This window comes from Phyllopteryx taeniolatus, unplaced genomic scaffold, assembly GCF_024500385.1.
Source record: "Phyllopteryx taeniolatus isolate TA_2022b unplaced genomic scaffold, UOR_Ptae_1.2 contig_176, whole genome shotgun sequence".
Lineage (NCBI taxonomy): Eukaryota > Metazoa > Chordata > Actinopteri > Syngnathiformes > Syngnathidae > Phyllopteryx > Phyllopteryx taeniolatus.
In genome coordinates, this window is record NW_026903098.1 from 1 (window position 1) to 26167 (window position 26167).

The 26167-nt window shown below is 48.5% G+C and overlaps 1 long non-coding RNA gene across 2 annotated transcripts; it reads right to left on the reverse strand.

Moving 5' to 3' along the window:
* Window positions 1-1425: 1425 nt before the first annotated feature.
* Window positions 1426-26167, reverse strand: LOC133473195 (uncharacterized). Of its 2 annotated transcripts, none has more exons than XR_009786993.1 (2): window positions 8364-26167; window positions 1426-6166 (listed from the first exon to the last, which is right to left on the reverse strand). It is a non-coding gene; the product is annotated as an uncharacterized LOC133473195 (long non-coding RNA). The 2 variants fall into 2 exon arrangements; XR_009786992.1 differs by having other exon boundaries at window positions 1426-6180.

The following is a 26167-nucleotide window of genomic DNA, read 5'->3' on the forward strand; positions in this document are numbered from 1 at the left end:
AGGGTTAGGTTAGTCCTAGGGTTCGGTGTAGAGGTTAGGGTAGGTTAGGGTTAGGGTTAGGTTAGGGTTAGGGTTAGGGTTAGGGTTAGTTAGGGTTAGGGTTAGGGTTAGGGTTAGGGTTAGGGTTAGGGTTAGGGTTAGGGTTAGGGTTAGGGTTAGGGTTTAGGGTTAGGTTAGGGTTAGGGTTAGGGTTAGGGTTAGGGTTAGGGTTAGGGTTAGGGTTAGGGTTAGGGTTAGGGTTAGGGTTAGGGTTAGGGTTAGGGTTAGGGTTAGTAGGTTTAGGGTTAGGGTTAGGGTTAGGGTTAGGTTAGGGTTAGGGTTAGGGTTAGGGTTAGGTTAGGGTTAGGGTTAGGGTTAGGGTTAGGGTTAGGGTTAGGGTTAGGGTTAGGGTTAGGGTTAGGGTTAGGGTTAGGGTTAGGGTTAGGGTTAGGGTTAGGGTTAGGGTTAGGGTTAGGGTTAGGGTTAGGGTTAGGGTTAGGGTTAGGGTTAGGGTTAGGTTAGGGTTAGGGTTAGGGTTAGGGTTAGGGTTAGGGTTAGGGTTAGGGTTAGGGTTAGGGTTAGGGTTAGGGTTAGGGTTAGGGTTAGGGTTAGGGTTAGGGTTAGGGTTAGGGTTAGGGTTAGGGTTAGGGTTAGGGTTAGGGTTAGGGTTAGGGTTAGGGTTAGGGTTAGGGTTAGGGTTAGGGTTAGGGTTAGGGTTAGGGTTAGGGTTAGGGTTAGGGTTAGGGTTAGGGTTAGGGTTAGGGTTAGGGTTAGGGTTAGGGTTAGGGTTAGGGTTAGGGTTAGGGTTAGGGTTAGGGTTAGGGTTAGGGTTAGGGTTAGGTTAGGGTTAGGGTTAGGGTTAGGGTTAGGGTTAGGGTTAGGGTTAGGGTTAGGGTTAGGGTTAGGGTTAGGGTTAGGGTTAGGGTTAGGGTTAGGTTAGGTTAGGGTTAGGGTTAGGGTTAGGGTTAGGGTTAGGGTTAGGGTAGGGTTAGGTTAGGGTTAGGGTTAGGGTTAGGGTTAGGGTTAGGGTTAGGGTTAGGGTTAGGGTTAGGGTTAGGGTTAGGGTTAGGGTTAGGGTTAGGGTTAGGGTTAGGGTTAGGGTTAGGGTTAGGGTTAGGGTAGGGTTTGGGTTAGGGTTAGGTTAGGTTAGGGTTAGGTTAGGGTTAGGGTTAGGGTAGGGTTAGGGTTAGGGTTAGGGTTAGGGTTAGGGTTAGGGTTAGGTTAGGGTTAGGGTTAGGGTTAGGGTAGGGTTAGGGTTAGGGTTAGGGGTTAGGGTTAGGGTTAGGGTTAGGGTTAGGGTTAGGGTTAGGGTTAGGTTAGGGTTAGGGCGTGCGATAAAGATCTCTCCTCCCGTTATGTTGGGAGGAGGTAATGCACAGTCCATCCCCCAGTGTTCTCGTCCCTCCCGGTGCCGAGGCGGTTGGTCCCCGAATCTGCACCTCTTGGCTTTAGGGTCAGTCCGGGCGTGTCTTCGCCCACAGCGAACCACTTGTCCTTTCATCATTCCCAAGCTTGGTTTGTTGTTTATTGACTTGTTTATTCGGCACGTTTTTGCTTTTTTTTGAGTCACCTCCTTTGTTTACGCTGTTTTTGGTTTGTTGTTTATTTATTTATTTATTTATTCAGCACGTTTTTGCTTTTTTTGAGTCACCTCCTTTGTTTAGGCTGTTTTGTGTTTTTCTTTTCTATAAATGTATTCTTATTTTTATTACTGTTATCCACTTTTCTTAGTCTTGGTTTTTGATTAAAGAAAGAAAAAAGAGAGAGAAAGAACGACGTGTTGTCTTTTTGTGTGAGTGCCCTTCTTGGCCTATGTGTGTCCTGTGTAATGTACGGGGCTGTATTGCCCTCTAGTGGCGAGAAGTAACCAAATGAGGTCATTTCCAAACGGAGAAAAAAAGGAAAAAAAAGGAAGCGCTATAAAGTGCCCGTCGCGACGTTTCGACCTTCTAGGGTCTTCCTCAGGCTTGGGCACCATGAAAAATAAGTAAAGAAGCGAATAATTATTATTAGTGAAGTGGTTAATTAACCGTCTTACTGTTTATGTTGGCTTCAGCGGCTAAGGAGATGTTTTTCTCTCTCGTCGAGCAGCTGGGCAAAATGGTGGGGGCGGCCGAGTCTCCGCCTACTTTTATTTTTAGACCACGTGACTACGCTTCCGGGTCAATGATCCAATGGCTGATCTTAGTTTTTTGGGGAGGCGGTTCTTCACCATCCTTTTGCGATGACGTCAGCTCTTGTTTTTAAATCCAAACAGGTAAGTATTCCAAATATCAATTTTAGGATTAGGACCCTCGGTTTGAGATAGTCCATTTTCAAATTGGTTAAGTTTATCCGACCCAGCGTTTCTCCTCTTGGAAACGCTGGTTTGACCATGCTGGATAAGTTGTCCATCCCTTATTTTAGTCCTCATTTTGGGCTCTACGGTACCCTATTTTGGAGGTGATGCACCGATTCTACGACTGCATAAGTTCCCGGGGCGAGTGGTTATGGTTAGGTCCTGGGAAGGGTGAGGTGTCCGGACCACAAAGGAGCCAGCGGGAAACCCCCTCTACCCCCTTCTTCCTTGACCCAACCCACAACCAACAACACCCTCCATACTGGTCCTGTTCGCCTGATCTAATATCCAATTAAATTTCACGGTCTGGTCCGGCAACTACATCCCGCTTGGATGGCCTTCGGACTACCAGCACCGACTCCCTGCAAGTGCCCGTCTTTGACTCTTCCACTGAGGTCTAGGTCTTAGCTTGCGATAATATGTAGCGAAAAAGCGTTCAGGGGCAGCGGTTGGGGCTAGAGGGCTATGGGCCGAGCATGTGAGCATGAGAGGGACCCCGATGGGCCTTGAGCCCGGTCACCTTCCTCCCGGATCCCCACGGCCATCCCCCAGTAATTTAACTGGCGTAGATCAATTTTAGGGTTAGGACCCTCAGTTTGAGATAGTCCATTTTTGAATTGGTTAAGTTTAGGAAGAGGTTAGAGTAAGTTGTTATTTGCTGATTAAGCTTCGACAAAGGCCTAAAATCGGCGCTGGGACCAAGATTATGGTTAGGGCTCATACTCGAGATTGGTTAAGTTTAGGAAGAGGTTTAGGATTAGTTGTTAGACTGTTTCTTTCTCAAATGTCTTTGGACTTTTTTTGAGGATTGGTTGTCGTGGCTTGGCTCGGGTAGCATCCCTTTAAGGAACGAAAAAGGTAGGAGTCAATGTTTTTTTGCGTGAGGGCTCTCACCTGGCAATTCCAATCGTCTCAGTCTTTTCCGTAGCTGTCATCCCCCGTCTATTGCGGGTCAAAGTCCACTGTGGCGGTGGTTGGGTTGTCCTGGGTTGCACCGGATCGGGGACTCCCATCCCCCCTCGCGGCAGTGGAGGGAGAGGCCTCCGATGTCGGCGCAGCCGTCGTGATGTCCTGCTGCTGTGCAGCTGAAGCTGGTTTTGAGACTGGCAGCGAGGTCACTGTATTTGTGTTCTCCTCGTCCCTCGCGGTCGATTCCGATGCGGGTGTTGCGATCGCCGACTCAGCCTCCTGTCGGTCTGCTGGGCTTCCGTCCCGGTTCCCCAACCTTTGGCATTGTCCATGATCCGACCCAGCGTTTCTCCTCTTGGAAACGCTGGTTTGACCATGCTGGATAAGTTGTCCATCCTTTATTTTAGTCCTCATTTTGGGCTCTACGGTACCCTATTTTGGAGGTGATGCACCGATTCTACGACTGCATAAGTTCTGCGCATTCGGACTCGGTGATATAAATTGTCTAGGAGGTTGAATTCTCCACCATGTGTTTTGTTATTTTTAGGGCGTCCAGTTTGGACTACCGACGAATCAGAGCGGAGTGGGGGACCAAACCGGGCCCCGGACCGGTCAGAACGAGAACGTGGACACCAGGAGAGGCACGGGCTGGTTAGGGCGAGCGATAAGATCTCTCCTCCCGTTATGTTGGGAGGAGGTAATGCACAGTCCATCCCCCAGTGTTCTCGTCCCTCCCGGTGCCGAGGCGGTTGGTCCCCGAATCTGCACCTCTTGGCTTTAGGGTCAGTCCGGGCGTGTCTTCGCCCACAGCGAACCACTTGTCCTTTCATCATTCCCAAGCTTGGTTTGTTGTTTATTGACTTGTTTATTCGGCACGTTTTTGCTTTTTTTTGAGTCACCTCCTTTGTTTACGCTGTTTTTGGTTTGTTGTTTATTTATTTATTTATTTATTCAGCACGTTTTTGCTTTTTTTGAGTCACCTCCTTTGTTTAGGCTGTTTTGTGTTTTTCTTTTCTATAAATGTATTCTTATTTTTATTACTGTTATCCACTTTTCTTAGTCTTGGTTTTTGATTAAAGAAAGAAAAAAGAGAGAGAAAGAACGACGTGTTGTCTTTTTGTGTGAGTGCCCTTCTTGGCCTATGTGTGTCCTGTGTAATGTACGGGGCTGTATTGCCCTCTAGTGGCGAGAAGTAACCAAATGAGGTCATTTCCAAACGGAGAAAAAAAGGAAAAAAAAGGAAGCGCTATAAAGTGCCCGTCGCGACGTTTCGACCTTCTAGGGTCTTCCTCAGGCTTGGGCACCATGAAAAATAAGTAAAGAAGCGAATAATTATTATTAGTGAAGTGGTTAATTAACCGTCTTACTGTTTATGTTGGCTTCAGCGGCTAAGGAGATGTTTTTCTCTCTCGTCGAGCAGCTGGGCAAAATGGTGGGGGCGGCCGAGTCTCCGCCTACTTTTATTTTTAGACCACGTGACTACGCTTCCGGGTCAATGATCCAATGGCTGATCTTAGTTTTTTGGGGAGGCGGTTCTTCACCATCCTTTTGCGATGACGTCAGCTCTTGTTTTTAAATCCAAACAGGTAAGTATTCCAAATATCAATTTTAGGATTAGGACCCTCGGTTTGAGATAGTCCATTTTCAAATTGGTTAAGTTTATCCGACCCAGCGTTTCTCCTCTTGGAAACGCTGGTTTGACCATGCTGGATAAGTTGTCCATCCCTTATTTTAGTCCTCATTTTGGGCTCTACGGTACCCTATTTTGGAGGTGATGCACCGATTCTACGACTGCATAAGTTCCCGGGGCGAGTGGTTATGGTTAGGTCCTGGGAAGGGTGAGGTGTCCGGACCACAAAGGAGCCAGCGGGAAACCCCCTCTACCCCCTTCTTCCTTGACCCAACCCACAACCAACAACACCCTCCATACTGGTCCTGTTCGCCTGATCTAATATCCAATTAAATTTCACGGTCTGGTCCGGCAACTACATCCCGCTTGGATGGCCTTCGGACTACCAGCACCGACTCCCTGCAAGTGCCCGTCTTTGACTCTTCCACTGAGGTCTAGGTCTTAGCTTGCGATAATATGTAGCGAAAAAGCGTTCAGGGGCAGCGGTTGGGGCTAGAGGGCTATGGGCCGAGCATGTGAGCATGAGAGGGACCCCGATGGGCCTTGAGCCCGGTCACCTTCCTCCCGGATCCCCACGGCCATCCCCCAGTAATTTAACTGGCGTAGATCAATTTTAGGGTTAGGACCCTCAGTTTGAGATAGTCCATTTTTGAATTGGTTAAGTTTAGGAAGAGGTTAGAGTAAGTTGTTATTTGCTGATTAAGCTTCGACAAAGGCCTAAAATCGGCGCTGGGACCAAGATTATGGTTAGGGCTCATACTCGAGATTGGTTAAGTTTAGGAAGAGGTTTAGGATTAGTTGTTAGACTGTTTCTTTCTCAAATGTCTTTGGACTTTTTTTGAGGATTGGTTGTCGTGGCTTGGCTCGGGTAGCATCCCTTTAAGGAACGAAAAAGGTAGGAGTCAATGTTTTTTTGCGTGAGGGCTCTCACCTGGCAATTCCAATCGTCTCAGTCTTTTCCGTAGCTGTCATCCCCCGTCTATTGCGGGTCAAAGTCCACTGTGGCGGTGGTTGGGTTGTCCTGGGTTGCACCGGATCGGGGACTCCCATCCCCCCTCGCGGCAGTGGAGGGAGAGGCCTCCGATGTCGGCGCAGCCGTCGTGATGTCCTGCTGCTGTGCAGCTGAAGCTGGTTTTGAGACTGGCAGCGAGGTCACTGTATTTGTGTTCTCCTCGTCCCTCGCGGTCGATTCCGATGCGGGTGTTGCGATCGCCGACTCAGCCTCCTGTCGGTCTGCTGGGCTTCCGTCCCGGTTCCCCAACCTTTGGCATTGTCCATGATCCGACCCAGCGTTTCTCCTCTTGGAAACGCTGGTTTGACCATGCTGGATAAGTTGTCCATCCTTTATTTTAGTCCTCATTTTGGGCTCTACGGTACCCTATTTTGGAGGTGATGCACCGATTCTACGACTGCATAAGTTCTGCGCATTCGGACTCGGTGATATAAATTGTCTAGGAGGTTGAATTCTCCACCATGTGTTTTGTTATTTTTAGGGCGTCCAGTTTGGACTACCGACGAATCAGAGCGGAGTGGGGGACCAAACCGGGCCCCGGACCGGTCAGAACGAGAACGTGGACACCAGGAGAGGCACGGGCTGGTTAGGGCGAGCGATAAGATCTCTCCTCCCGTTATGTTGGGAGGAGGTAATGCACAGTCCATCCCCCAGTGTTCTCGTCCCTCCCGGTGCCGAGGCGGTTGGTCCCCGAATCTGCACCTCTTGGCTTTAGGGTCAGTCCGGGCGTGTCTTCGCCCACAGCGAACCACTTGTCCTTTCATCATTCCCAAGCTTGGTTTGTTGTTTATTGACTTGTTTATTCGGCACGTTTTTGCTTTTTTTTGAGTCACCTCCTTTGTTTACGCTGTTTTTGGTTTGTTGTTTATTTATTTATTTATTTATTCAGCACGTTTTTGCTTTTTTTGAGTCACCTCCTTTGTTTAGGCTGTTTTGTGTTTTTCTTTTCTATAAATGTATTCTTATTTTTATTACTGTTATCCACTTTTCTTAGTCTTGGTTTTTGATTAAAGAAAGAAAAAAGAGAGAGAAAGAACGACGTGTTGTCTTTTTGTGTGAGTGCCCTTCTTGGCCTATGTGTGTCCTGTGTAATGTACGGGGCTGTATTGCCCTCTAGTGGCGAGAAGTAACCAAATGAGGTCATTTCCAAACGGAGAAAAAAAGGAAAAAAAAGGAAGCGCTATAAAGTGCCCGTCGCGACGTTTCGACCTTCTAGGGTCTTCCTCAGGCTTGGGCACCATGAAAAATAAGTAAAGAAGCGAATAATTATTATTAGTGAAGTGGTTAATTAACCGTCTTACTGTTTATGTTGGCTTCAGCGGCTAAGGAGATGTTTTTCTCTCTCGTCGAGCAGCTGGGCAAAATGGTGGGGGCGGCCGAGTCTCCGCCTACTTTTATTTTTAGACCACGTGACTACGCTTCCGGGTCAATGATCCAATGGCTGATCTTAGTTTTTTGGGGAGGCGGTTCTTCACCATCCTTTTGCGATGACGTCAGCTCTTGTTTTTAAATCCAAACAGGTAAGTATTCCAAATATCAATTTTAGGATTAGGACCCTCGGTTTGAGATAGTCCATTTTCAAATTGGTTAAGTTTATCCGACCCAGCGTTTCTCCTCTTGGAAACGCTGGTTTGACCATGCTGGATAAGTTGTCCATCCCTTATTTTAGTCCTCATTTTGGGCTCTACGGTACCCTATTTTGGAGGTGATGCACCGATTCTACGACTGCATAAGTTCCCGGGGCGAGTGGTTATGGTTAGGTCCTGGGAAGGGTGAGGTGTCCGGACCACAAAGGAGCCAGCGGGAAACCCCCTCTACCCCCTTCTTCCTTGACCCAACCCACAACCAACAACACCCTCCATACTGGTCCTGTTCGCCTGATCTAATATCCAATTAAATTTCACGGTCTGGTCCGGCAACTACATCCCGCTTGGATGGCCTTCGGACTACCAGCACCGACTCCCTGCAAGTGCCCGTCTTTGACTCTTCCACTGAGGTCTAGGTCTTAGCTTGCGATAATATGTAGCGAAAAAGCGTTCAGGGGCAGCGGTTGGGGCTAGAGGGCTATGGGCCGAGCATGTGAGCATGAGAGGGACCCCGATGGGCCTTGAGCCCGGTCACCTTCCTCCCGGATCCCCACGGCCATCCCCCAGTAATTTAACTGGCGTAGATCAATTTTAGGGTTAGGACCCTCAGTTTGAGATAGTCCATTTTTGAATTGGTTAAGTTTAGGAAGAGGTTAGAGTAAGTTGTTATTTGCTGATTAAGCTTCGACAAAGGCCTAAAATCGGCGCTGGGACCAAGATTATGGTTAGGGCTCATACTCGAGATTGGTTAAGTTTAGGAAGAGGTTTAGGATTAGTTGTTAGACTGTTTCTTTCTCAAATGTCTTTGGACTTTTTTTGAGGATTGGTTGTCGTGGCTTGGCTCGGGTAGCATCCCTTTAAGGAACGAAAAAGGTAGGAGTCAATGTTTTTTTGCGTGAGGGCTCTCACCTGGCAATTCCAATCGTCTCAGTCTTTTCCGTAGCTGTCATCCCCCGTCTATTGCGGGTCAAAGTCCACTGTGGCGGTGGTTGGGTTGTCCTGGGTTGCACCGGATCGGGGACTCCCATCCCCCCTCGCGGCAGTGGAGGGAGAGGCCTCCGATGTCGGCGCAGCCGTCGTGATGTCCTGCTGCTGTGCAGCTGAAGCTGGTTTTGAGACTGGCAGCGAGGTCACTGTATTTGTGTTCTCCTCGTCCCTCGCGGTCGATTCCGATGCGGGTGTTGCGATCGCCGACTCAGCCTCCTGTCGGTCTGCTGGGCTTCCGTCCCGGTTCCCCAACCTTTGGCATTGTCCATGATCCGACCCAGCGTTTCTCCTCTTGGAAACGCTGGTTTGACCATGCTGGATAAGTTGTCCATCCTTTATTTTAGTCCTCATTTTGGGCTCTACGGTACCCTATTTTGGAGGTGATGCACCGATTCTACGACTGCATAAGTTCTGCGCATTCGGACTCGGTGATATAAATTGTCTAGGAGGTTGAATTCTCCACCATGTGTTTTGTTATTTTTAGGGCGTCCAGTTTGGACTACCGACGAATCAGAGCGGAGTGGGGGACCAAACCGGGCCCCGGACCGGTCAGAACGAGAACGTGGACACCAGGAGAGGCACGGGCTGGTTAGGGCGAGCGATAAGATCTCTCCTCCCGTTATGTTGGGAGGAGGTAATGCACAGTCCATCCCCCAGTGTTCTCGTCCCTCCCGGTGCCGAGGCGGTTGGTCCCCGAATCTGCACCTCTTGGCTTTAGGGTCAGTCCGGGCGTGTCTTCGCCCACAGCGAACCACTTGTCCTTTCATCATTCCCAAGCTTGGTTTGTTGTTTATTGACTTGTTTATTCGGCACGTTTTTGCTTTTTTTTGAGTCACCTCCTTTGTTTACGCTGTTTTTGGTTTGTTGTTTATTTATTTATTTATTTATTCAGCACGTTTTTGCTTTTTTTGAGTCACCTCCTTTGTTTAGGCTGTTTTGTGTTTTTCTTTTCTATAAATGTATTCTTATTTTTATTACTGTTATCCACTTTTCTTAGTCTTGGTTTTTGATTAAAGAAAGAAAAAAGAGAGAGAAAGAACGACGTGTTGTCTTTTTGTGTGAGTGCCCTTCTTGGCCTATGTGTGTCCTGTGTAATGTACGGGGCTGTATTGCCCTCTAGTGGCGAGAAGTAACCAAATGAGGTCATTTCCAAACGGAGAAAAAAAGGAAAAAAAAGGAAGCGCTATAAAGTGCCCGTCGCGACGTTTCGACCTTCTAGGGTCTTCCTCAGGCTTGGGCACCATGAAAAATAAGTAAAGAAGCGAATAATTATTATTAGTGAAGTGGTTAATTAACCGTCTTACTGTTTATGTTGGCTTCAGCGGCTAAGGAGATGTTTTTCTCTCTCGTCGAGCAGCTGGGCAAAATGGTGGGGGCGGCCGAGTCTCCGCCTACTTTTATTTTTAGACCACGTGACTACGCTTCCGGGTCAATGATCCAATGGCTGATCTTAGTTTTTTGGGGAGGCGGTTCTTCACCATCCTTTTGCGATGACGTCAGCTCTTGTTTTTAAATCCAAACAGGTAAGTATTCCAAATATCAATTTTAGGATTAGGACCCTCGGTTTGAGATAGTCCATTTTCAAATTGGTTAAGTTTATCCGACCCAGCGTTTCTCCTCTTGGAAACGCTGGTTTGACCATGCTGGATAAGTTGTCCATCCCTTATTTTAGTCCTCATTTTGGGCTCTACGGTACCCTATTTTGGAGGTGATGCACCGATTCTACGACTGCATAAGTTCCCGGGGCGAGTGGTTATGGTTAGGTCCTGGGAAGGGTGAGGTGTCCGGACCACAAAGGAGCCAGCGGGAAACCCCCTCTACCCCCTTCTTCCTTGACCCAACCCACAACCAACAACACCCTCCATACTGGTCCTGTTCGCCTGATCTAATATCCAATTAAATTTCACGGTCTGGTCCGGCAACTACATCCCGCTTGGATGGCCTTCGGACTACCAGCACCGACTCCCTGCAAGTGCCCGTCTTTGACTCTTCCACTGAGGTCTAGGTCTTAGCTTGCGATAATATGTAGCGAAAAAGCGTTCAGGGGCAGCGGTTGGGGCTAGAGGGCTATGGGCCGAGCATGTGAGCATGAGAGGGACCCCGATGGGCCTTGAGCCCGGTCACCTTCCTCCCGGATCCCCACGGCCATCCCCCAGTAATTTAACTGGCGTAGATCAATTTTAGGGTTAGGACCCTCAGTTTGAGATAGTCCATTTTTGAATTGGTTAAGTTTAGGAAGAGGTTAGAGTAAGTTGTTATTTGCTGATTAAGCTTCGACAAAGGCCTAAAATCGGCGCTGGGACCAAGATTATGGTTAGGGCTCATACTCGAGATTGGTTAAGTTTAGGAAGAGGTTTAGGATTAGTTGTTAGACTGTTTCTTTCTCAAATGTCTTTGGACTTTTTTTGAGGATTGGTTGTCGTGGCTTGGCTCGGGTAGCATCCCTTTAAGGAACGAAAAAGGTAGGAGTCAATGTTTTTTTGCGTGAGGGCTCTCACCTGGCAATTCCAATCGTCTCAGTCTTTTCCGTAGCTGTCATCCCCCGTCTATTGCGGGTCAAAGTCCACTGTGGCGGTGGTTGGGTTGTCCTGGGTTGCACCGGATCGGGGACTCCCATCCCCCCTCGCGGCAGTGGAGGGAGAGGCCTCCGATGTCGGCGCAGCCGTCGTGATGTCCTGCTGCTGTGCAGCTGAAGCTGGTTTTGAGACTGGCAGCGAGGTCACTGTATTTGTGTTCTCCTCGTCCCTCGCGGTCGATTCCGATGCGGGTGTTGCGATCGCCGACTCAGCCTCCTGTCGGTCTGCTGGGCTTCCGTCCCGGTTCCCCAACCTTTGGCATTGTCCATGATCCGACCCAGCGTTTCTCCTCTTGGAAACGCTGGTTTGACCATGCTGGATAAGTTGTCCATCCTTTATTTTAGTCCTCATTTTGGGCTCTACGGTACCCTATTTTGGAGGTGATGCACCGATTCTACGACTGCATAAGTTCTGCGCATTCGGACTCGGTGATATAAATTGTCTAGGAGGTTGAATTCTCCACCATGTGTTTTGTTATTTTTAGGGCGTCCAGTTTGGACTACCGACGAATCAGAGCGGAGTGGGGGACCAAACCGGGCCCCGGACCGGTCAGAACGAGAACGTGGACACCAGGAGAGGCACGGGCTGGTTAGGGCGAGCGATAAGATCTCTCCTCCCGTTATGTTGGGAGGAGGTAATGCACAGTCCATCCCCCAGTGTTCTCGTCCCTCCCGGTGCCGAGGCGGTTGGTCCCCGAATCTGCACCTCTTGGCTTTAGGGTCAGTCCGGGCGTGTCTTCGCCCACAGCGAACCACTTGTCCTTTCATCATTCCCAAGCTTGGTTTGTTGTTTATTGACTTGTTTATTCGGCACGTTTTTGCTTTTTTTTGAGTCACCTCCTTTGTTTACGCTGTTTTTGGTTTGTTGTTTATTTATTTATTTATTTATTCAGCACGTTTTTGCTTTTTTTGAGTCACCTCCTTTGTTTAGGCTGTTTTGTGTTTTTCTTTTCTATAAATGTATTCTTATTTTTATTACTGTTATCCACTTTTCTTAGTCTTGGTTTTTGATTAAAGAAAGAAAAAAGAGAGAGAAAGAACGACGTGTTGTCTTTTTGTGTGAGTGCCCTTCTTGGCCTATGTGTGTCCTGTGTAATGTACGGGGCTGTATTGCCCTCTAGTGGCGAGAAGTAACCAAATGAGGTCATTTCCAAACGGAGAAAAAAAGGAAAAAAAAGGAAGCGCTATAAAGTGCCCGTCGCGACGTTTCGACCTTCTAGGGTCTTCCTCAGGCTTGGGCACCATGAAAAATAAGTAAAGAAGCGAATAATTATTATTAGTGAAGTGGTTAATTAACCGTCTTACTGTTTATGTTGGCTTCAGCGGCTAAGGAGATGTTTTTCTCTCTCGTCGAGCAGCTGGGCAAAATGGTGGGGGCGGCCGAGTCTCCGCCTACTTTTATTTTTAGACCACGTGACTACGCTTCCGGGTCAATGATCCAATGGCTGATCTTAGTTTTTTGGGGAGGCGGTTCTTCACCATCCTTTTGCGATGACGTCAGCTCTTGTTTTTAAATCCAAACAGGTAAGTATTCCAAATATCAATTTTAGGATTAGGACCCTCGGTTTGAGATAGTCCATTTTCAAATTGGTTAAGTTTATCCGACCCAGCGTTTCTCCTCTTGGAAACGCTGGTTTGACCATGCTGGATAAGTTGTCCATCCCTTATTTTAGTCCTCATTTTGGGCTCTACGGTACCCTATTTTGGAGGTGATGCACCGATTCTACGACTGCATAAGTTCCCGGGGCGAGTGGTTATGGTTAGGTCCTGGGAAGGGTGAGGTGTCCGGACCACAAAGGAGCCAGCGGGAAACCCCCTCTACCCCCTTCTTCCTTGACCCAACCCACAACCAACAACACCCTCCATACTGGTCCTGTTCGCCTGATCTAATATCCAATTAAATTTCACGGTCTGGTCCGGCAACTACATCCCGCTTGGATGGCCTTCGGACTACCAGCACCGACTCCCTGCAAGTGCCCGTCTTTGACTCTTCCACTGAGGTCTAGGTCTTAGCTTGCGATAATATGTAGCGAAAAAGCGTTCAGGGGCAGCGGTTGGGGCTAGAGGGCTATGGGCCGAGCATGTGAGCATGAGAGGGACCCCGATGGGCCTTGAGCCCGGTCACCTTCCTCCCGGATCCCCACGGCCATCCCCCAGTAATTTAACTGGCGTAGATCAATTTTAGGGTTAGGACCCTCAGTTTGAGATAGTCCATTTTTGAATTGGTTAAGTTTAGGAAGAGGTTAGAGTAAGTTGTTATTTGCTGATTAAGCTTCGACAAAGGCCTAAAATCGGCGCTGGGACCAAGATTATGGTTAGGGCTCATACTCGAGATTGGTTAAGTTTAGGAAGAGGTTTAGGATTAGTTGTTAGACTGTTTCTTTCTCAAATGTCTTTGGACTTTTTTTGAGGATTGGTTGTCGTGGCTTGGCTCGGGTAGCATCCCTTTAAGGAACGAAAAAGGTAGGAGTCAATGTTTTTTTGCGTGAGGGCTCTCACCTGGCAATTCCAATCGTCTCAGTCTTTTCCGTAGCTGTCATCCCCCGTCTATTGCGGGTCAAAGTCCACTGTGGCGGTGGTTGGGTTGTCCTGGGTTGCACCGGATCGGGGACTCCCATCCCCCCTCGCGGCAGTGGAGGGAGAGGCCTCCGATGTCGGCGCAGCCGTCGTGATGTCCTGCTGCTGTGCAGCTGAAGCTGGTTTTGAGACTGGCAGCGAGGTCACTGTATTTGTGTTCTCCTCGTCCCTCGCGGTCGATTCCGATGCGGGTGTTGCGATCGCCGACTCAGCCTCCTGTCGGTCTGCTGGGCTTCCGTCCCGGTTCCCCAACCTTTGGCATTGTCCATGATCCGACCCAGCGTTTCTCCTCTTGGAAACGCTGGTTTGACCATGCTGGATAAGTTGTCCATCCTTTATTTTAGTCCTCATTTTGGGCTCTACGGTACCCTATTTTGGAGGTGATGCACCGATTCTACGACTGCATAAGTTCTGCGCATTCGGACTCGGTGATATAAATTGTCTAGGAGGTTGAATTCTCCACCATGTGTTTTGTTATTTTTAGGGCGTCCAGTTTGGACTACCGACGAATCAGAGCGGAGTGGGGGACCAAACCGGGCCCCGGACCGGTCAGAACGAGAACGTGGACACCAGGAGAGGCACGGGCTGGTTAGGGCGAGCGATAAGATCTCTCCTCCCGTTATGTTGGGAGGAGGTAATGCACAGTCCATCCCCCAGTGTTCTCGTCCCTCCCGGTGCCGAGGCGGTTGGTCCCCGAATCTGCACCTCTTGGCTTTAGGGTCAGTCCGGGCGTGTCTTCGCCCACAGCGAACCACTTGTCCTTTCATCATTCCCAAGCTTGGTTTGTTGTTTATTGACTTGTTTATTCGGCACGTTTTTGCTTTTTTTTGAGTCACCTCCTTTGTTTACGCTGTTTTTGGTTTGTTGTTTATTTATTTATTTATTTATTCAGCACGTTTTTGCTTTTTTTGAGTCACCTCCTTTGTTTAGGCTGTTTTGTGTTTTTCTTTTCTATAAATGTATTCTTATTTTTATTACTGTTATCCACTTTTCTTAGTCTTGGTTTTTGATTAAAGAAAGAAAAAAGAGAGAGAAAGAACGACGTGTTGTCTTTTTGTGTGAGTGCCCTTCTTGGCCTATGTGTGTCCTGTGTAATGTACGGGGCTGTATTGCCCTCTAGTGGCGAGAAGTAACCAAATGAGGTCATTTCCAAACGGAGAAAAAAAGGAAAAAAAAGGAAGCGCTATAAAGTGCCCGTCGCGACGTTTCGACCTTCTAGGGTCTTCCTCAGGCTTGGGCACCATGAAAAATAAGTAAAGAAGCGAATAATTATTATTAGTGAAGTGGTTAATTAACCGTCTTACTGTTTATGTTGGCTTCAGCGGCTAAGGAGATGTTTTTCTCTCTCGTCGAGCAGCTGGGCAAAATGGTGGGGGCGGCCGAGTCTCCGCCTACTTTTATTTTTAGACCACGTGACTACGCTTCCGGGTCAATGATCCAATGGCTGATCTTAGTTTTTTGGGGAGGCGGTTCTTCACCATCCTTTTGCGATGACGTCAGCTCTTGTTTTTAAATCCAAACAGGTAAGTATTCCAAATATCAATTTTAGGATTAGGACCCTCGGTTTGAGATAGTCCATTTTCAAATTGGTTAAGTTTATCCGACCCAGCGTTTCTCCTCTTGGAAACGCTGGTTTGACCATGCTGGATAAGTTGTCCATCCCTTATTTTAGTCCTCATTTTGGGCTCTACGGTACCCTATTTTGGAGGTGATGCACCGATTCTACGACTGCATAAGTTCCCGGGGCGAGTGGTTATGGTTAGGTCCTGGGAAGGGTGAGGTGTCCGGACCACAAAGGAGCCAGCGGGAAACCCCCTCTACCCCCTTCTTCCTTGACCCAACCCACAACCAACAACACCCTCCATACTGGTCCTGTTCGCCTGATCTAATATCCAATTAAATTTCACGGTCTGGTCCGGCAACTACATCCCGCTTGGATGGCCTTCGGACTACCAGCACCGACTCCCTGCAAGTGCCCGTCTTTGACTCTTCCACTGAGGTCTAGGTCTTAGCTTGCGATAATATGTAGCGAAAAAGCGTTCAGGGGCAGCGGTTGGGGCTAGAGGGCTATGGGCCGAGCATGTGAGCATGAGAGGGACCCCGATGGGCCTTGAGCCCGGTCACCTTCCTCCCGGATCCCCACGGCCATCCCCCAGTAATTTAACTGGCGTAGATCAATTTTAGGGTTAGGACCCTCAGTTTGAGATAGTCCATTTTTGAATTGGTTAAGTTTAGGAAGAGGTTAGAGTAAGTTGTTATTTGCTGATTAAGCTTCGACAAAGGCCTAAAATCGGCGCTGGGACCAAGATTATGGTTAGGGCTCATACTCGAGATTGGTTAAGTTTAGGAAGAGGTTTAGGATTAGTTGTTAGACTGTTTCTTTCTCAAATGTCTTTGGACTTTTTTTGAGGATTGGTTGTCGTGGCTTGGCTCGGGTAGCATCCCTTTAAGGAACGAAAAAGGTAGGAGTCAATGTTTTTTTGCGTGAGGGCTCTCACCTGGCAATTCCAATCGTCTCAGTCTTTTCCGTAGCTGTCATCCCCCGTCTATTGCGGGTCAAAGTCCACTGTGGCGGTGGTTGGGTTGTCCTGGGTTGCACCGGATCGGGGACTCCCATCCCCCCTCGCGGCAGTGGAGGGAGAGGCCTCCGATGTCGGCGCAGCCGTCGTGATGTCCTGCTGCTGTGCAGCTGAAGCTGGTTTTGAGACTGGCAGCGAGGTCACTGTATTTGTGTTCTCCTCGTCCCTCGCGGTCGATTCCGATGCGGGTGTTGCGATCGCCGACTCAGCCTCCTGTCGGTCTGCTGGGCTTCCGTCCCGGTTCCCCAACCTTTGGCATTGTCCATGATCCGACCCAGCGTTTCTCCTCTTGGAAACGCTGGTTTGACCATGCTGGATAAGTTGTCCATCCTTTATTTTAGTCCTCATTTTGGGCTCTACGGTACCCTATTTTGGAGGTGATGCACCGATTCTACGACTGCATAAGTTCTGCGCATTCGGACTCGGTGATATAAATTGTCTAGGAGGTTGAATTCTCCACCATGTGTTTTGTTATTTTTAGGGCGTCCAGTTTGGACTACCGACGAATCAGAGCGGAGTGGGGGACCAAACCGGGCCCCGGACCGGTCAGAACGAGAACGTGGACACCAGGAGAGGCACGGGCTGGTTAGGGCGAGCGATAAGATCTCTCCTCCCGTTATGTTGGGAGGAGGTAATGCACAGTCCATCCCCCAGTGTTCTCGTCCCTCCCGGTGCCGAGGCGGTTGGTCCCCGAATCTGCACCTCTTGGCTTTAGGGTCAGTCCGGGCGTGTCTTCGCCCACAGCGAACCACTTGTCCTTTCATCATTCCCAAGCTTGGTTTGTTGTTTATTGACTTGTTTATTCGGCACGTTTTTGCTTTTTTTTGAGTCACCTCCTTTGTTTACGCTGTTTTTGGTTTGTTGTTTATTTATTTATTTATTTATTCAGCACGTTTTTGCTTTTTTTGAGTCACCTCCTTTGTTTAGGCTGTTTTGTGTTTTTCTTTTCTATAAATGTATTCTTATTTTTATTACTGTTATCCACTTTTCTTAGTCTTGGTTTTTGATTAAAGAAAGAAAAAAGAGAGAGAAAGAACGACGTGTTGTCTTTTTGTGTGAGTGCCCTTCTTGGCCTATGTGTGTCCTGTGTAATGTACGGGGCTGTATTGCCCTCTAGTGGCGAGAAGTAACCAAATGAGGTCATTTCCAAACGGAGAAAAAAAGGAAAAAAAAGGAAGCGCTATAAAGTGCCCGTCGCGACGTTTCGACCTTCTAGGGTCTTCCTCAGGCTTGGGCACCATGAAAAATAAGTAAAGAAGCGAATAATTATTATTAGTGAAGTGGTTAATTAACCGTCTTACTGTTTATGTTGGCTTCAGCGGCTAAGGAGATGTTTTTCTCTCTCGTCGAGCAGCTGGGCAAAATGGTGGGGGCGGCCGAGTCTCCGCCTACTTTTATTTTTAGACCACGTGACTACGCTTCCGGGTCAATGATCCAATGGCTGATCTTAGTTTTTTGGGGAGGCGGTTCTTCACCATCCTTTTGCGATGACGTCAGCTCTTGTTTTTAAATCCAAACAGGTAAGTATTCCAAATATCAATTTTAGGATTAGGACCCTCGGTTTGAGATAGTCCATTTTCAAATTGGTTAAGTTTATCCGACCCAGCGTTTCTCCTCTTGGAAACGCTGGTTTGACCATGCTGGATAAGTTGTCCATCCCTTATTTTAGTCCTCATTTTGGGCTCTACGGTACCCTATTTTGGAGGTGATGCACCGATTCTACGACTGCATAAGTTCCCGGGGCGAGTGGTTATGGTTAGGTCCTGGGAAGGGTGAGGTGTCCGGACCACAAAGGAGCCAGCGGGAAACCCCCTCTACCCCCTTCTTCCTTGACCCAACCCACAACCAACAACACCCTCCATACTGGTCCTGTTCGCCTGATCTAATATCCAATTAAATTTCACGGTCTGGTCCGGCAACTACATCCCGCTTGGATGGCCTTCGGACTACCAGCACCGACTCCCTGCAAGTGCCCGTCTTTGACTCTTCCACTGAGGTCTAGGTCTTAGCTTGCGATAATATGTAGCGAAAAAGCGTTCAGGGGCAGCGGTTGGGGCTAGAGGGCTATGGGCCGAGCATGTGAGCATGAGAGGGACCCCGATGGGCCTTGAGCCCGGTCACCTTCCTCCCGGATCCCCACGGCCATCCCCCAGTAATTTAACTGGCGTAGATCAATTTTAGGGTTAGGACCCTCAGTTTGAGATAGTCCATTTTTGAATTGGTTAAGTTTAGGAAGAGGTTAGAGTAAGTTGTTATTTGCTGATTAAGCTTCGACAAAGGCCTAAAATCGGCGCTGGGACCAAGATTATGGTTAGGGCTCATACTCGAGATTGGTTAAGTTTAGGAAGAGGTTTAGGATTAGTTGTTAGACTGTTTCTTTCTCAAATGTCTTTGGACTTTTTTTGAGGATTGGTTGTCGTGGCTTGGCTCGGGTAGCATCCCTTTAAGGAACGAAAAAGGTAGGAGTCAATGTTTTTTTGCGTGAGGGCTCTCACCTGGCAATTCCAATCGTCTCAGTCTTTTCCGTAGCTGTCATCCCCCGTCTATTGCGGGTCAAAGTCCACTGTGGCGGTGGTTGGGTTGTCCTGGGTTGCACCGGATCGGGGACTCCCATCCCCCCTCGCGGCAGTGGAGGGAGAGGCCTCCGATGTCGGCGCAGCCGTCGTGATGTCCTGCTGCTGTGCAGCTGAAGCTGGTTTTGAGACTGGCAGCGAGGTCACTGTATTTGTGTTCTCCTCGTCCCTCGCGGTCGATTCCGATGCGGGTGTTGCGATCGCCGACTCAGCCTCCTGTCGGTCTGCTGGGCTTCCGTCCCGGTTCCCCAACCTTTGGCATTGTCCATGATCCGACCCAGCGTTTCTCCTCTTGGAAACGCTGGTTTGACCATGCTGGATAAGTTGTCCATCCTTTATTTTAGTCCTCATTTTGGGCTCTACGGTACCCTATTTTGGAGGTGATGCACCGATTCTACGACTGCATAAGTTCTGCGCATTCGGACTCGGTGATATAAATTGTCTAGGAGGTTGAATTCTCCACCATGTGTTTTGTTATTTTTAGGGCGTCCAGTTTGGACTACCGACGAATCAGAGCGGAGTGGGGGACCAAACCGGGCCCCGGACCGGTCAGAACGAGAACGTGGACACCAGGAGAGGCACGGGCTGGTTAGGGCGAGCGATAAGATCTCTCCTCCCGTTATGTTGGGAGGAGGTAATGCACAGTCCATCCCCCAGTGTTCTCGTCCCTCCCGGTGCCGAGGCGGTTGGTCCCCGAATCTGCACCTCTTGGCTTTAGGGTCAGTCCGGGCGTGTCTTCGCCCACAGCGAACCACTTGTCCTTTCATCATTCCCAAGCTTGGTTTGTTGTTTATTGACTTGTTTATTCGGCACGTTTTTGCTTTTTTTTGAGTCACCTCCTTTGTTTACGCTGTTTTTGGTTTGTTGTTTATTTATTTATTTATTTATTCAGCACGTTTTTGCTTTTTTTGAGTCACCTCCTTTGTTTAGGCTGTTTTGTGTTTTTCTTTTCTATAAATGTATTCTTATTTTTATTACTGTTATCCACTTTTCTTAGTCTTGGTTTTTGATTAAAGAAAGAAAAAAGAGAGAGAAAGAACGACGTGTTGTCTTTTTGTGTGAGTGCCCTTCTTGGCCTATGTGTGTCCTGTGTAATGTACGGGGCTGTATTGCCCTCTAGTGGCGAGAAGTAACCAAATGAGGTCATTTCCAAACGGAGAAAAAAAGGAAAAAAAAGGAAGCGCTATAAAGTGCCCGTCGCGACGTTTCGACCTTCTAGGGTCTTCCTCAGGCTTGGGCACCATGAAAAATAAGTAAAGAAGCGAATAATTATTATTAGTGAAGTGGTTAATTAACCGTCTTACTGTTTATGTTGGCTTCAGCGGCTAAGGAGATGTTTTTCTCTCTCGTCGAGCAGCTGGGCAAAATGGTGGGGGCGGCCGAGTCTCCGCCTACTTTTATTTTTAGACCACGTGACTACGCTTCCGGGTCAATGATCCAATGGCTGATCTTAGTTTTTTGGGGAGGCGGTTCTTCACCATCCTTTTGCGATGACGTCAGCTCTTGTTTTTAAATCCAAACAGGTAAGTATTCCAAATATCAATTTTAGGATTAGGACCCTCGGTTTGAGATAGTCCATTTTCAAATTGGTTAAGTTTATCCGACCCAGCGTTTCTCCTCTTGGAAACGCTGGTTTGACCATGCTGGATAAGTTGTCCATCCCTTATTTTAGTCCTCATTTTGGGCTCTACGGTACCCTATTTTGGAGGTGATGCACCGATTCTACGACTGCATAAGTTCCCGGGGCGAGTGGTTATGGTTAGGTCCTGGGAAGGGTGAGGTGTCCGGACCACAAAGGAGCCAGCGGGAAACCCCCTCTACCCCCTTCTTCCTTGACCCAACCCACAACCAACAACACCCTCCATACTGGTCCTGTTCGCCTGATCTAATATCCAATTAAATTTCACGGTCTGGTCCGGCAACTACATCCCGCTTGGATGGCCTTCGGACTACCAGCACCGACTCCCTGCAAGTGCCCGTCTTTGACTCTTCCACTGAGGTCTAGGTCTTAGCTTGCGATAATATGTAGCGAAAAAGCGTTCAGGGGCAGCGGTTGGGGCTAGAGGGCTATGGGCCGAGCATGTGAGCATGAGAGGGACCCCGATGGGCCTTGAGCCCGGTCACCTTCCTCCCGGATCCCCACGGCCATCCCCCAGTAATTTAACTGGCGTAGATCAATTTTAGGGTTAGGACCCTCAGTTTGAGATAGTCCATTTTTGAATTGGTTAAGTTTAGGAAGAGGTTAGAGTAAGTTGTTATTTGCTGATTAAGCTTCGACAAAGGCCTAAAATCGGCGCTGGGACCAAGATTATGGTTAGGGCTCATACTCGAGATTGGTTAAGTTTAGGAAGAGGTTTAGGATTAGTTGTTAGACTGTTTCTTTCTCAAATGTCTTTGGACTTTTTTTGAGGATTGGTTGTCGTGGCTTGGCTCGGGTAGCATCCCTTTAAGGAACGAAAAAGGTAGGAGTCAATGTTTTTTTGCGTGAGGGCTCTCACCTGGCAATTCCAATCGTCTCAGTCTTTTCCGTAGCTGTCATCCCCCGTCTATTGCGGGTCAAAGTCCACTGTGGCGGTGGTTGGGTTGTCCTGGGTTGCACCGGATCGGGGACTCCCATCCCCCCTCGCGGCAGTGGAGGGAGAGGCCTCCGATGTCGGCGCAGCCGTCGTGATGTCCTGCTGCTGTGCAGCTGAAGCTGGTTTTGAGACTGGCAGCGAGGTCACTGTATTTGTGTTCTCCTCGTCCCTCGCGGTCGATTCCGATGCGGGTGTTGCGATCGCCGACTCAGCCTCCTGTCGGTCTGCTGGGCTTCCGTCCCGGTTCCCCAACCTTTGGCATTGTCCATGATCCGACCCAGCGTTTCTCCTCTTGGAAACGCTGGTTTGACCATGCTGGATAAGTTGTCCATCCTTTATTTTAGTCCTCATTTTGGGCTCTACGGTACCCTATTTTGGAGGTGATGCACCGATTCTACGACTGCATAAGTTCTGCGCATTCGGACTCGGTGATATAAATTGTCTAGGAGGTTGAATTCTCCACCATGTGTTTTGTTATTTTTAGGGCGTCCAGTTTGGACTACCGACGAATCAGAGCGGAGTGGGGGACCAAACCGGGCCCCGGACCGGTCAGAACGAGAACGTGGACACCAGGAGAGGCACGGGCTGGTTAGGGCGAGCGATAAGATCTCTCCTCCCGTTATGTTGGGAGGAGGTAATGCACAGTCCATCCCCCAGTGTTCTCGTCCCTCCCGGTGCCGAGGCGGTTGGTCCCCGAATCTGCACCTCTTGGCTTTAGGGTCAGTCCGGGCGTGTCTTCGCCCACAGCGAACCACTTGTCCTTTCATCATTCCCAAGCTTGGTTTGTTGTTTATTGACTTGTTTATTCGGCACGTTTTTGCTTTTTTTTGAGTCACCTCCTTTGTTTACGCTGTTTTTGGTTTGTTGTTTATTTATTTATTTATTTATTCAGCACGTTTTTGCTTTTTTTGAGTCACCTCCTTTGTTTAGGCTGTTTTGTGTTTTTCTTTTCTATAAATGTATTCTTATTTTTATTACTGTTATCCACTTTTCTTAGTCTTGGTTTTTGATTAAAGAAAGAAAAAAGAGAGAGAAAGAACGACGTGTTGTCTTTTTGTGTGAGTGCCCTTCTTGGCCTATGTGTGTCCTGTGTAATGTACGGGGCTGTATTGCCCTCTAGTGGCGAGAAGTAACCAAATGAGGTCATTTCCAAACGGAGAAAAAAAGGAAAAAAAAGGAAGCGCTATAAAGTGCCCGTCGCGACGTTTCGACCTTCTAGGGTCTTCCTCAGGCTTGGGCACCATGAAAAATAAGTAAAGAAGCGAATAATTATTATTAGTGAAGTGGTTAATTAACCGTCTTACTGTTTATGTTGGCTTCAGCGGCTAAGGAGATGTTTTTCTCTCTCGTCGAGCAGCTGGGCAAAATGGTGGGGGCGGCCGAGTCTCCGCCTACTTTTATTTTTAGACCACGTGACTACGCTTCCGGGTCAATGATCCAATGGCTGATCTTAGTTTTTTGGGGAGGCGGTTCTTCACCATCCTTTTGCGATGACGTCAGCTCTTGTTTTTAAATCCAAACAGGTAAGTATTCCAAATATCAATTTTAGGATTAGGACCCTCGGTTTGAGATAGTCCATTTTCAAATTGGTTAAGTTTATCCGACCCAGCGTTTCTCCTCTTGGAAACGCTGGTTTGACCATGCTGGATAAGTTGTCCATCCCTTATTTTAGTCCTCATTTTGGGCTCTACGGTACCCTATTTTGGAGGTGATGCACCGATTCTACGACTGCATAAGTTCCCGGGGCGAGTGGTTATGGTTAGGTCCTGGGAAGGGTGAGGTGTCCGGACCACAAAGGAGCCAGCGGGAAACCCCCTCTACCCCCTTCTTCCTTGACCCAACCCACAACCAACAACACCCTCCATACTGGTCCTGTTCGCCTGATCTAATATCCAATTAAATTTCACGGTCTGGTCCGGCAACTACATCCCGCTTGGATGGCCTTCGGACTACCAGCACCGACTCCCTGCAAGTGCCCGTCTTTGACTCTTCCACTGAGGTCTAGGTCTTAGCTTGCGATAATATGTAGCGAAAAAGCGTTCAGGGGCAGCGGTTGGGGCTAGAGGGCTATGGGCCGAGCATGTGAGCATGAGAGGGACCCCGATGGGCCTTGAGCCCGGTCACCTTCCTCCCGGATCCCCACGGCCATCCCCCAGTAATTTAACTGGCGTAGATCAATTTTAGGGTTAGGACCCTCAGTTTGAGATAGTCCATTTTTGAATTGGTTAAGTTTAGGAAGAGGTTAGAGTAAGTTGTTATTTGCTGATTAAGCTTCGACAAAGGCCTAAAATCGGCGCTGGGACCAAGATTATGGTTAGGGCTCATACTCGAGATTGGTTAAGTTTAGGAAGAGGTTTAGGATTAGTTGTTAGACTGTTTCTTTCTCAAATGTCTTTGGACTTTTTTTGAGGATTGGTTGTCGTGGCTTGGCTCGGGTAGCATCCCTTTAAGGAACGAAAAAGGTAGGAGTCAATGTTTTTTTGCGTGAGGGCTCTCACCTGGCAATTCCAATCGTCTCAGTCTTTTCCGTAGCTGTCATCCCCCGTCTATTGCGGGTCAAAGTCCACTGTGGCGGTGGTTGGGTTGTCCTGGGTTGCACCGGATCGGGGACTCCCATCCCCCCTCGCGGCAGTGGAGGGAGAGGCCTCCGATGTCGGCGCAGCCGTCGTGATGTCCTGCTGCTGTGCAGCTGAAGCTGGTTTTGAGACTGGCAGCGAGGTCACTGTATTTGTGTTCTCCTCGTCCCTCGCGGTCGATTCCGATGCGGGTGTTGCGATCGCCGACTCAGCCTCCTGTCGGTCTGCTGGGCTTCCGTCCCGGTTCCCCAACCTTTGGCATTGTCCATGATCCGACCCAGCGTTTCTCCTCTTGGAAACGCTGGTTTGACCATGCTGGATAAGTTGTCCATCCTTTATTTTAGTCCTCATTTTGGGCTCTACGGTACCCTATTTTGGAGGTGATGCACCGATTCTACGACTGCATAAGTTCTGCGCATTCGGACTCGGTGATATAAATTGTCTAGGAGGTTGAATTCTCCACCATGTGTTTTGTTATTTTTAGGGCGTCCAGTTTGGACTACCGACGAATCAGAGCGGAGTGGGGGACCAAACCGGGCCCCGGACCGGTCAGAACGAGAACGTGGACACCAGGAGAGGCACGGGCTGGTTAGGGCGAGCGATAAGATCTCTCCTCCCGTTATGTTGGGAGGAGGTAATGCACAGTCCATCCCCCAGTGTTCTCGTCCCTCCCGGTGCCGAGGCGGTTGGTCCCCGAATCTGCACCTCTTGGCTTTAGGGTCAGTCCGGGCGTGTCTTCGCCCACAGCGAACCACTTGTCCTTTCATCATTCCCAAGCTTGGTTTGTTGTTTATTGACTTGTTTATTCGGCACGTTTTTGCTTTTTTTTGAGTCACCTCCTTTGTTTACGCTGTTTTTGGTTTGTTGTTTATTTATTTATTTATTTATTCAGCACGTTTTTGCTTTTTTTGAGTCACCTCCTTTGTTTAGGCTGTTTTGTGTTTTTCTTTTCTATAAATGTATTCTTATTTTTATTACTGTTATCCACTTTTCTTAGTCTTGGTTTTTGATTAAAGAAAGAAAAAAGAGAGAGAAAGAACGACGTGTTGTCTTTTTGTGTGAGTGCCCTTCTTGGCCTATGTGTGTCCTGTGTAATGTACGGGGCTGTATTGCCCTCTAGTGGCGAGAAGTAACCAAATGAGGTCATTTCCAAACGGAGAAAAAAAGGAAAAAAAAGGAAGCGCTATAAAGTGCCCGTCGCGACGTTTCGACCTTCTAGGGTCTTCCTCAGGCTTGGGCACCATGAAAAATAAGTAAAGAAGCGAATAATTATTATTAGTGAAGTGGTTAATTAACCGTCTTACTGTTTATGTTGGCTTCAGCGGCTAAGGAGATGTTTTTCTCTCTCGTCGAGCAGCTGGGCAAAATGGTGGGGGCGGCCGAGTCTCCGCCTACTTTTATTTTTAGACCACGTGACTACGCTTCCGGGTCAATGATCCAATGGCTGATCTTAGTTTTTTGGGGAGGCGGTTCTTCACCATCCTTTTGCGATGACGTCAGCTCTTGTTTTTAAATCCAAACAGGTAAGTATTCCAAATATCAATTTTAGGATTAGGACCCTCGGTTTGAGATAGTCCATTTTCAAATTGGTTAAGTTTATCCGACCCAGCGTTTCTCCTCTTGGAAACGCTGGTTTGACCATGCTGGATAAGTTGTCCATCCCTTATTTTAGTCCTCATTTTGGGCTCTACGGTACCCTATTTTGGAGGTGATGCACCGATTCTACGACTGCATAAGTTCCCGGGGCGAGTGGTTATGGTTAGGTCCTGGGAAGGGTGAGGTGTCCGGACCACAAAGGAGCCAGCGGGAAACCCCCTCTACCCCCTTCTTCCTTGACCCAACCCACAACCAACAACACCCTCCATACTGGTCCTGTTCGCCTGATCTAATATCCAATTAAATTTCACGGTCTGGTCCGGCAACTACATCCCGCTTGGATGGCCTTCGGACTACCAGCACCGACTCCCTGCAAGTGCCCGTCTTTGACTCTTCCACTGAGGTCTAGGTCTTAGCTTGCGATAATATGTAGCGAAAAAGCGTTCAGGGGCAGCGGTTGGGGCTAGAGGGCTATGGGCCGAGCATGTGAGCATGAGAGGGACCCCGATGGGCCTTGAGCCCGGTCACCTTCCTCCCGGATCCCCACGGCCATCCCCCAGTAATTTAACTGGCGTAGATCAATTTTAGGGTTAGGACCCTCAGTTTGAGATAGTCCATTTTTGAATTGGTTAAGTTTAGGAAGAGGTTAGAGTAAGTTGTTATTTGCTGATTAA